We start from the raw sequence: 8,531 nt of genomic DNA, 5'->3' as shown, positions 1-8,531 counted from the left end.
AAGAACATCTCTGCACCCTCCTGAAGTCATCTCAAAATGAATTCAAGAGTTCTCATGAAATGGACAAATCTTTCTGATGGCCTGAACGGTTCCTTATGTACTTGGCCATGCCACATTAAGTCTAATCTAGGTAACATGAGGGTCCAGGAAAAGCGAATAGAGGCTTAATGATGAAGTAACAAGAGCAGAGGTCAAGAGTGGGAAACAGGTCTTCTATTTGGAGCCTCATAGCCATGGGAAAATCTGACTTGAAAACCAGAAAGAAGCAGAAAGGAGCAATTGAAATAGAAGAATATGCTACCCTTCCTTTACCTGATTTTAATTAAGTACAAAGGGCATTTTGAATAACAAATTAAAACATGTATGCTAGATTCACATGAGGATCTATTAAGGAAAAAAGAAAAAAGGAAGGAAAGAAAGAAAGGGAAAAGGTAAATACGGGAGAGGACAGGTAAGGAAGAGTTGATAAGATGCCTGAAAAAAAAAATAACCAAGCTGGGCACGGTGGCTCACACCTGTAATCCCAACACTTTGGGAGACTGAGGCGGGCGGATCACCTGATGTCAGGAGTTCAAGACCAGCCTGACCAACATGGAGAAACCCCATCTCTACTGAAAATACAAAATTAGCCAGGCATGCTGGCCTATAATCCCAGCTACTGGGGAGGCTGTGGCAGGAGAGTTGCTTGAACCCCGGAGGCAGAGGTTATGGTGAACCGAGATCATGCCATTGCACTCCAGCCTGGGCAACAAGAGTGAAACTCCTTCTCAAAAAAAAAAAGTAAAAATAAGCAGCACTTTCTCCGTTCCAGGCACTGTTCTAAGTGCTTTACACTTAGTAACTCTTTAACATTATGAGAATTCACAAAGCCTGTATTATTGCCTTCACAGAGAGGTTAAGTAACTTATCCAAGGTCAACATAGCTAGTATGTAGAGGAACTGGAATTCAGACCAAAGCAGTCAGGCTTCAGAGTCTGTGTCCTTAAAGACACTGATGGGAGATGTGACTGACAGATTGGGATAACCAACCTCTCCTGTCCCCGGAACCCCTGTTCCAAATCCCGTTCAGAGTCCTCAGATCCCCACTGCTCAAATCCCTGCTCTGTACTTTCTACCCATCTGCTCATAAGGTCCTGTGAGCTCTTATTAAAGCATTTCCTAATGCCCAGCTTGGCTGGTCCCCCTACTCCGGGTATAACTCTTACCTAAATCCCCTGACCTATGAGACCTCAGGTCCTGTGCCTGTTGGGCCTGACACCCTCGATGACACAGTCTCCAATCGCCCAGCCAAAGCATCGTTTTCCCACTGACCATGGCACCAGCTAGAGCACCTCTGGTCTGTTTCTCACCAATTCATCTCATTTTTGTTCCAAGCTGATGGAGTCCCAGGTAAAACGCAGCAAGATGAACATGTCTGAATCTTAATGTCAGCATCTAGGAGTTCGACAGACAGCTGCTATGAGAGAACGTGCAGGCAATCACAGGAAACTGAGGTACTTATCAGCGGATATGTGTGTGGTGGAGTTGGAGGCTGATGCTGAATGAATTCAGACACTCCTGGTCTCATCGCTGTTGAAAACGAAGTCTTAGCTAAGCCAAGAAACTCCCTTGGGCTTAAGTTCTAGCCTTAGTTGAATGACCTTTGCAGATGGAAATAACAGCACACAACTCTTGAATTGATGCGTAAATATTTCCAGTCCTGAATATCCTCCTTGATAAAAACACATGATATTGGAAATTTTTATTTTGTAAACAATACACTCCAAGCCGATTTTCCTCCTTAGGAGTTCTCATCTGTGATTTGTCTCTCGTTCAGAGAAGGGGACAGTAGGGAAAGCTCTGGACTTGAGGTTAGTTGCATTGGGAAGTGTAGCGGATACAAGGCTGTAACCCCCAGAGCCAGCCAGCTTCTGAGAGTGTTGGGGGCTTTTGGCTCTCAGCTAAATCCTGTTGAGAGATTTGCTCTCAGTTAAAAGGAATCACCCAAATCTGCTCTATACATCTAGCCAATGACTGGTCTCTGGGGATGGGAGAAATAAAGGCCTGATCTCATCTCCTTAAGGCAAGACAACTCTGAAGGACCATCCCAGATGCAGACTCCCCTGAGATTCAGGGCCAGGACTAGGGTGAGTGAAGAACTTGACCCAGGTGCGAAATTTAATGCAGAACAACAACAAAAAAAAATCAATAAACAAGACAGATAAGTATTTAAATCAATATTCTTAAAAATTAAGGCAAAAAGTTTATAATAAAGTATCAGAACGTTTTATAGGGCTGTGGGCATGATGGATTTCTCCCATAATCCCAGCACCTTTGGAGGCCAAGGAGGGAACAGGGCTTGCAAACAGGAGTTTGAACCCAGCCTGGGCAACATAGTGAGACTCCATTGCTACAAATAAAAAAAATCAAATCAAATAAAAAGTTAGCAGGACATAGTGGGGTGTGCCCAGGAGTTCTAGGCTGCAGTGAGCTATGATCGCACCACTGGACTCCGGCCTGAGCAATAGAGTGAGACCCTGTCTCTAAAAAATAATAATCATAAATTTTTAAAAAAATGTTAGAAAGGCAAACCCTGACAGAGTGGGCTTTAGGATAGGGCAAGTGAGGTCAGCCATGTAAATACGGGTTGGATTTTGCCTTTTATTTGAAATTTTGGTTCTTTGTTCATCGTGATTTTTTTATATTTGTTTAAACGTTTGAATGCTGCATTAAAACATGTATCTTGATTACCGAGTTTTCTGACACCCCTGACATTTTGCCCTTAGGCGAGTGCTTCACTAGGTCTTACTCTGCTTGGATTTGCTAAGACCTCGATGGCAAATACATCACAACTTAACTTCTCATGCTCTGTCTTGCTTTCCTTACTCCTTTGTAGGAATTATTTCCAACCTATTCCCAGAAAGCTTCCTACACTCAAACCCAACATTGGCAGAGTCGGTTTTCTAGGGGGCCCCAAGCAAAGGTAGGGTGATGACTTGGTAGTTTGGAAAGCTTATGTTTTAGACAAAGCTGAATTTGAAGCTCGGCCCTCTGACATACCCAAAGTGGGACCTCGGGTAAGGCATGCAGTTTCTGAATCTCAATTTCCCTCTGTTGTCAAATGAGAAAAACAATTCTTCCCTCTCATTTAATCCTGGAGTGTGAAGAGGAATAGATGGGCTATCCCAGGCAAAGAACTCTGTGTAGTGTTCTGTAGCAAATAACAGGTGTTCAGGAAATGTTATCATTCCTTCCTCTATTTCAGCTTTGCCTTTCCTGGAGCCCTTAAACGGGCTGACTTGAAAAGCACCATGACCTGTCACTATAAGACAAGAAGCCTTGGGAGAAGGGAGGAGTTTCCCAAGATCCATCCCCCTACAGCTAAATCAACACTCTTTATCCTTAGCTGCTGATAATCCCACCAACGGCTTCCTGGTAAGATGTGTAATGCGTGAGGTCTTCCTTCTTAGTTGTTTGCAAACATCAGTGATTAGGGACAATTAGGGACTGGTGTGACTGCCATTCTTCTCCTTTCAGCTGAGGAGGAAATCCTCCGGCACTGTTAGCACTGTTATCGGGAGTGAGACATCATCTGTCAGCTGCAGTCTCAGGAATCAGGTTCATTCAGTTGCAGCTCCAATCTCACTAACTTTATCTGTGTTCCTCAAATGCCTTAGGCTATTTGCTTCCCACTGATAGGGGAGCCTGGCATCTCCTTTTCTCAATGTCCAGACAAAGATTTTTACAGAGCAAGAAACTAAGATCGGCGTTATGGAACGTCGAGGAAAAACAAATCGAGGACCCCCTCGTGGAGCTTCCAACATGACAATAGGCAAAAGAGAATAAACATGCATGTAAGAGACAAGCAAAACCCAGAACCATAACTTATGAAGGATGTCCTCATCATCCCTCCTTTTCTGCCTGCCAAAACCTGTGAGGGCTCATATGACACCTTAATGATTAATCAATCTTCGTCCCTCCTACACCAGCACCTCTCCTCACCCCAATCAGAGTGATCTTTTTATATTTCTGTAGCTTAAAATGCTATTTTTGGATCTAGACACTTTGCCTCTAGATTTGGGTGCCTGCTGGCTCTCAGCCGAATCCTCTTCAGAGATTTGCTCTCATTTAAAGGGAATCACCCAAGCTCGCATCTTCTCCCTAGGTGCCCACCTATCCAGTGACCGGTCTCTGGGGATGGGAAAAAAAAAGGAATGGAAGAAAAAATATATATAATTGTATATTTTTTCTTTTCTATCTTTTCCACAATTTTTTATAAATTTTTAAGTTTAAAGGTACAAGTGCAGATTTGTTACATAGGTAAACTTGTGTCATGGGAGTTCGTTGTACAGATTATTTCATCACCAGGGTATTAAGCCTAGTACCCATTAGTTACCTATTTCTTCTGCCACCCTCCACCTTCCAGAAGGCCCCAATATGTGTTGTTCCCCTCTACATGTCCATGTGTTCCTCTCATTTAGCTCCCACTTATAAGTGAGAACATGTGGTGCTTGGTTATCTGTTCCAGTATTAGTTTGCTAAGGATGATGGGCTCCAGCTTCATCCAGGTCCCTGCAAAGGATATGGCCTTGTCCTTTTTTATGACTGCATAGTATTCCATGCTGTATATGTACCAAATTTGCTTTATGCAGTCTACCATCGATGGGCGTTTAGATTGATTCAATGTCTTTGCTATTGTGAACAGTGCTGCAATGAACATACACATGCAGGTATCTTTATAATAGAATTACGTATATTCCTTTGGGTATACACCAGTAATGGGATTGCTAGGTTGAATGGTGGTATTTCTGTCTGTAGATATCTGAGAAATTGCCACCCTATCTTCCGCAGTGGCTGACCTAATTTATGCTCCCATCAACAGTGTCAAAGCATTCTTTTTTCTACACAACTTCACCAGTGTCTGTTATTTTTTGACTTTTTAATAATAGCCATTCTGACTGGAGTTAGGTGGTATTTCGTTGTGGTTTTGATTTGCATTTCTCTAACGACCAGTGATGTTGAGCTTTTTTTCATGCGATTTTTCAGCCACATGTATGTCTTCTTTTAAAAAGTTTTCATGTCCTTTGCCCACTTTTTTATGCGGTTATTTGTTTTTTCTTGTAAATTTGTTTAAGTTCATTTTAGATGCTGGATGTTAGACCTTTGCCAGATGCATAGTTTGCAAAATTTTTCTCCTGTTCTGTAAGTTGTCTGTTTACCCTGTTGATAGTTTCTTTTGCTCTTCCACAATGTTTCGTGCAAGCTAAGTGCTTCGCAAATGCTTGTTAATGAATGGCTACACCAGGAAAGACCAATAGCTATGAATAAAGAAAGAAAGGACAAGTTCTCAGGGGAGGTGATTTTTTTCTCATTTTCATTTTTTTTAGACAGATTTTGAAGGAATGGAGTAATATATTCTTCTGGAGCAGGAGTTACAAATTGGACGTCCAAGGGCAACATGGATGCAGGACTGACAGAGTGTTTTGAAATTTTTAACTCTGAGTACTTGAAGATAACACATGCATTCCACACTAAGCTGCATTTCCATCTCCTCATGCGGCTCTCAGTGTCTATGGCACATGCCTGACTCGCAGGCCATTTGAATTTGAGTGTCCGGCTCTGCAGCCTGCTGTCTGTAGCTGCTTCTCTCTCCAGAGGAAGTTCTCCCTGGCCAAAGCATATTGAGGATTAGGTAAATGTGTGTGCATTCCTCTAATTTCTCAAGTCGTCATCGTCATCCTCTTTCCTTCCTCTCTTTCCTCTTCTTCTTCTCCTCTTCCTCCTCCTCCTCCTTCTTTTCTTTTTGAGATAGAGTCTCACTCTGTCACCCAGGCTGGAGTGCAGTGGCATGATCTCTGCTCACTGCAACCTCTGCCTCCCAGGTTCAAGCAATTCTCCCGCCCCAGCCTCCCAAGTAGCTGGAATTACAGGAGCCCGCCACCACACCTGGCTAATTTTTGTATTTTTAGTAGAGATTGGGTTTCACCATGTTGGCCAGGCTGGTCTCAAACACCTGATCTCAGGTGATCTGTCTGCCTCAGCCTTCTAGTCATTTTTTTTTTTTCCTGAGATGGAGTTTCACTCTTGTTGCCCAGGCTGGAGATGGTGTGATCTCAGCTCACTGCAACCTCCACCTCCCAGGTTCAAGCAATTCTCCTGCCTCATCATCCCAAAAAGCTGGGATTACATGTGCCACCACACCTAATTTTTTGTATTTTTAGTAGAGACAGGGTTTCTCCATGTTGGTCAGGTTGGTCTCGAACTCCTGACCTCAGCTGATCTACCCACCTTGGCCTCCCAAAGTGCTGGGATTACAGGTGTGAGCTATCATGCCCGGCCTAGGCATCTTCTTAAATGTAGATTAAGACCTTTTCTTTCTAGGCCAATACCAAATCTGGGGAAAAACACAGCAATCATTGAGGGTCAACCATATAACAAGGCTTTATTCCAATTAATCCCCACAATGACCTTGAAATTAGCCATTATCATACCCATTTTACATACGAGCAAACTGAGGCTCAGGAAAGCTCTTGCCCAAAGCTGCAAGAGCTGGCAAGCATGGGAAACAGAATTCAGACATAGGTCTGAGCGTTTCCCACACCCTTAATCTTCTCACAATTTGGAATTGCCAGGAAGGCAAGCAGGCATGTAGAACGTTCATTTCCGCAGGCAGAATCGCGGGGCAAGATGCGACACGTGTTCCGTGACACGTGTTCTGAGCAGCACAGGGGTCTGCATACAAGTAATTCCTGTTTATCTGCAGCAAGGCAGGCGAGTCATGTGCAGATAATCCAAAAATAGTTTCTAATTTTTCTTGGGATAAATATAAATTTTTGGCAACCGGCACCCCTTTCAAAGTGTGTTTTGATTAGAGTTACACGAAAAGGCATTTTTATTCTCTGAGGGTGTGCCAGCTAATGGGCAAAAGGGAACTAAGAAGAGTGCCAGTCTGACCTCCCTACACCTCTCCAATGAAAGGACTGTGTACAGTCTACAGAGCCGCTGGTGAGAGACTTGGGGTGGAAACAGGGCACCTGGGCTCTGGCTGAGTCTCCACCACTCTTGAATGTAAAACCCAACTCCACTCTCCTCTTTTTACTGATGAGGAACTAAGAGCGGGTTGTGAGGTGTCTTGGCCAAGATCACATGGCAAAGTCGTAGAGAATTGGAGTTCAGAATCTAGATGCTTTAACCTCCTCTTTTTTCTATACAAATTATCCTTTCTGATTTTAATGTCAGACAGCTCCAAAGTCAGTAATGGCCTGGAGCTGAGACAAAGAGATGTTTGCATGTAATTCAAAGTATGGACCCAAAGGATGAGAGACAGAAAACGGTAGATGGGCAAATGTGTTCTAAGCCCAGAAGCTGGGCCTCCATGAATACCTCTCTTCTGAAAACTCGTTAGGAACCCGGAGACAGTAGAGAGGCAATTTGAGCAGAGTAGACAGAGCTGAACCTCGGAGGCAGGCAGACCTGTGTGGTTGTGGGCACATTACTTGTAAACTCTCTTGGCTTTTTCTCAACTGCAAAATTCAATTACGGTGAGAACCCATGGTGTGCATAGAAGCATCTGGCCTAGAAATGCCTCATTGCGAATGGATGGTCTTGTTCCTGTGGCTCAATGCAAATGAATGGTTAGATTCAGTCCCTGTGGCTGAATCTGGCTCCTGTTGAGTGATTTGTTGATTAGAGTTATTGATTTGGTGATTTACTGGCAGATCTCCAAAGTATCTGCCTTCTAAACAAATGCAATAGATGGAAGATACGTCCATAAGTTAGCATGTGAAGGAAAATAAGATCTATCCACCCTGCCTGTCAGACTCAAAACCTATACTCGTCTGTCCTACAATCGGATGTCAAAGAGGAAGTTGTGACATAGCGAGCAGGGAATGTGTGAAAGGAAAGAAGCAGGACATGAAACAACCCTAGGGACTCCCCTTCTGAGTGCACAGGCTCAGAAACACCAAGGTTGACTGAAGTTGCCCAGCCAGTGTCAAGAGGAGGATCGTTCTGTCCAGAAAAGACAAACAAATGAGGACCCACGTTTCTACCTTTAAGATGAGACCGGAGAAGTCTAAACCTTTGCTGTTAGCATGTCCTTTAACTGTCGTTTATTTGATCTTAGTTCAGATTTAGGAATGATCAGATGAGACTTGGCAACCCCACTTTATAGATAAGGAAATTGAGGCTCAAGGAAGTGAAATAACTTCTCCAAGTGTACACAGCTTGTATGGTAGAGCTGCTGTTAGAACCTGCTTTATTGTAAGGAACCATTCCTATGCCTCGTAACTGCCTTAGGACCGAGGCTGGATCTCATTCATCTTTGCATCCTTAGTGTCTAGCAGACAACAGGACTTCAGTCAGCAGTTGCTGAAGGAATAAATTTCTTATGTATTGTGCTACCATGCATGTATTTGAATAAGTCCAGTGTTATGAATGACCTTTTTATCTCACAGAGCATGTTATTTCAGAAAATCTCTATGATCACAAACTGAGCCAAGTATAAGTTAGTGAGACAAATGTTTATTTAGCCATATTCAAGACAGTCTTTC

Source organism: Sapajus apella, unplaced genomic scaffold (assembly GCF_009761245.1).
Source record: "Sapajus apella isolate SASKATOON/1434 unplaced genomic scaffold, GSC_monkey_1.0 scaffold12, whole genome shotgun sequence".
Lineage (NCBI taxonomy): Eukaryota > Metazoa > Chordata > Mammalia > Primates > Cebidae > Sapajus > Sapajus apella.
Note: the sequence above shows the minus strand (reverse complement) of the source record.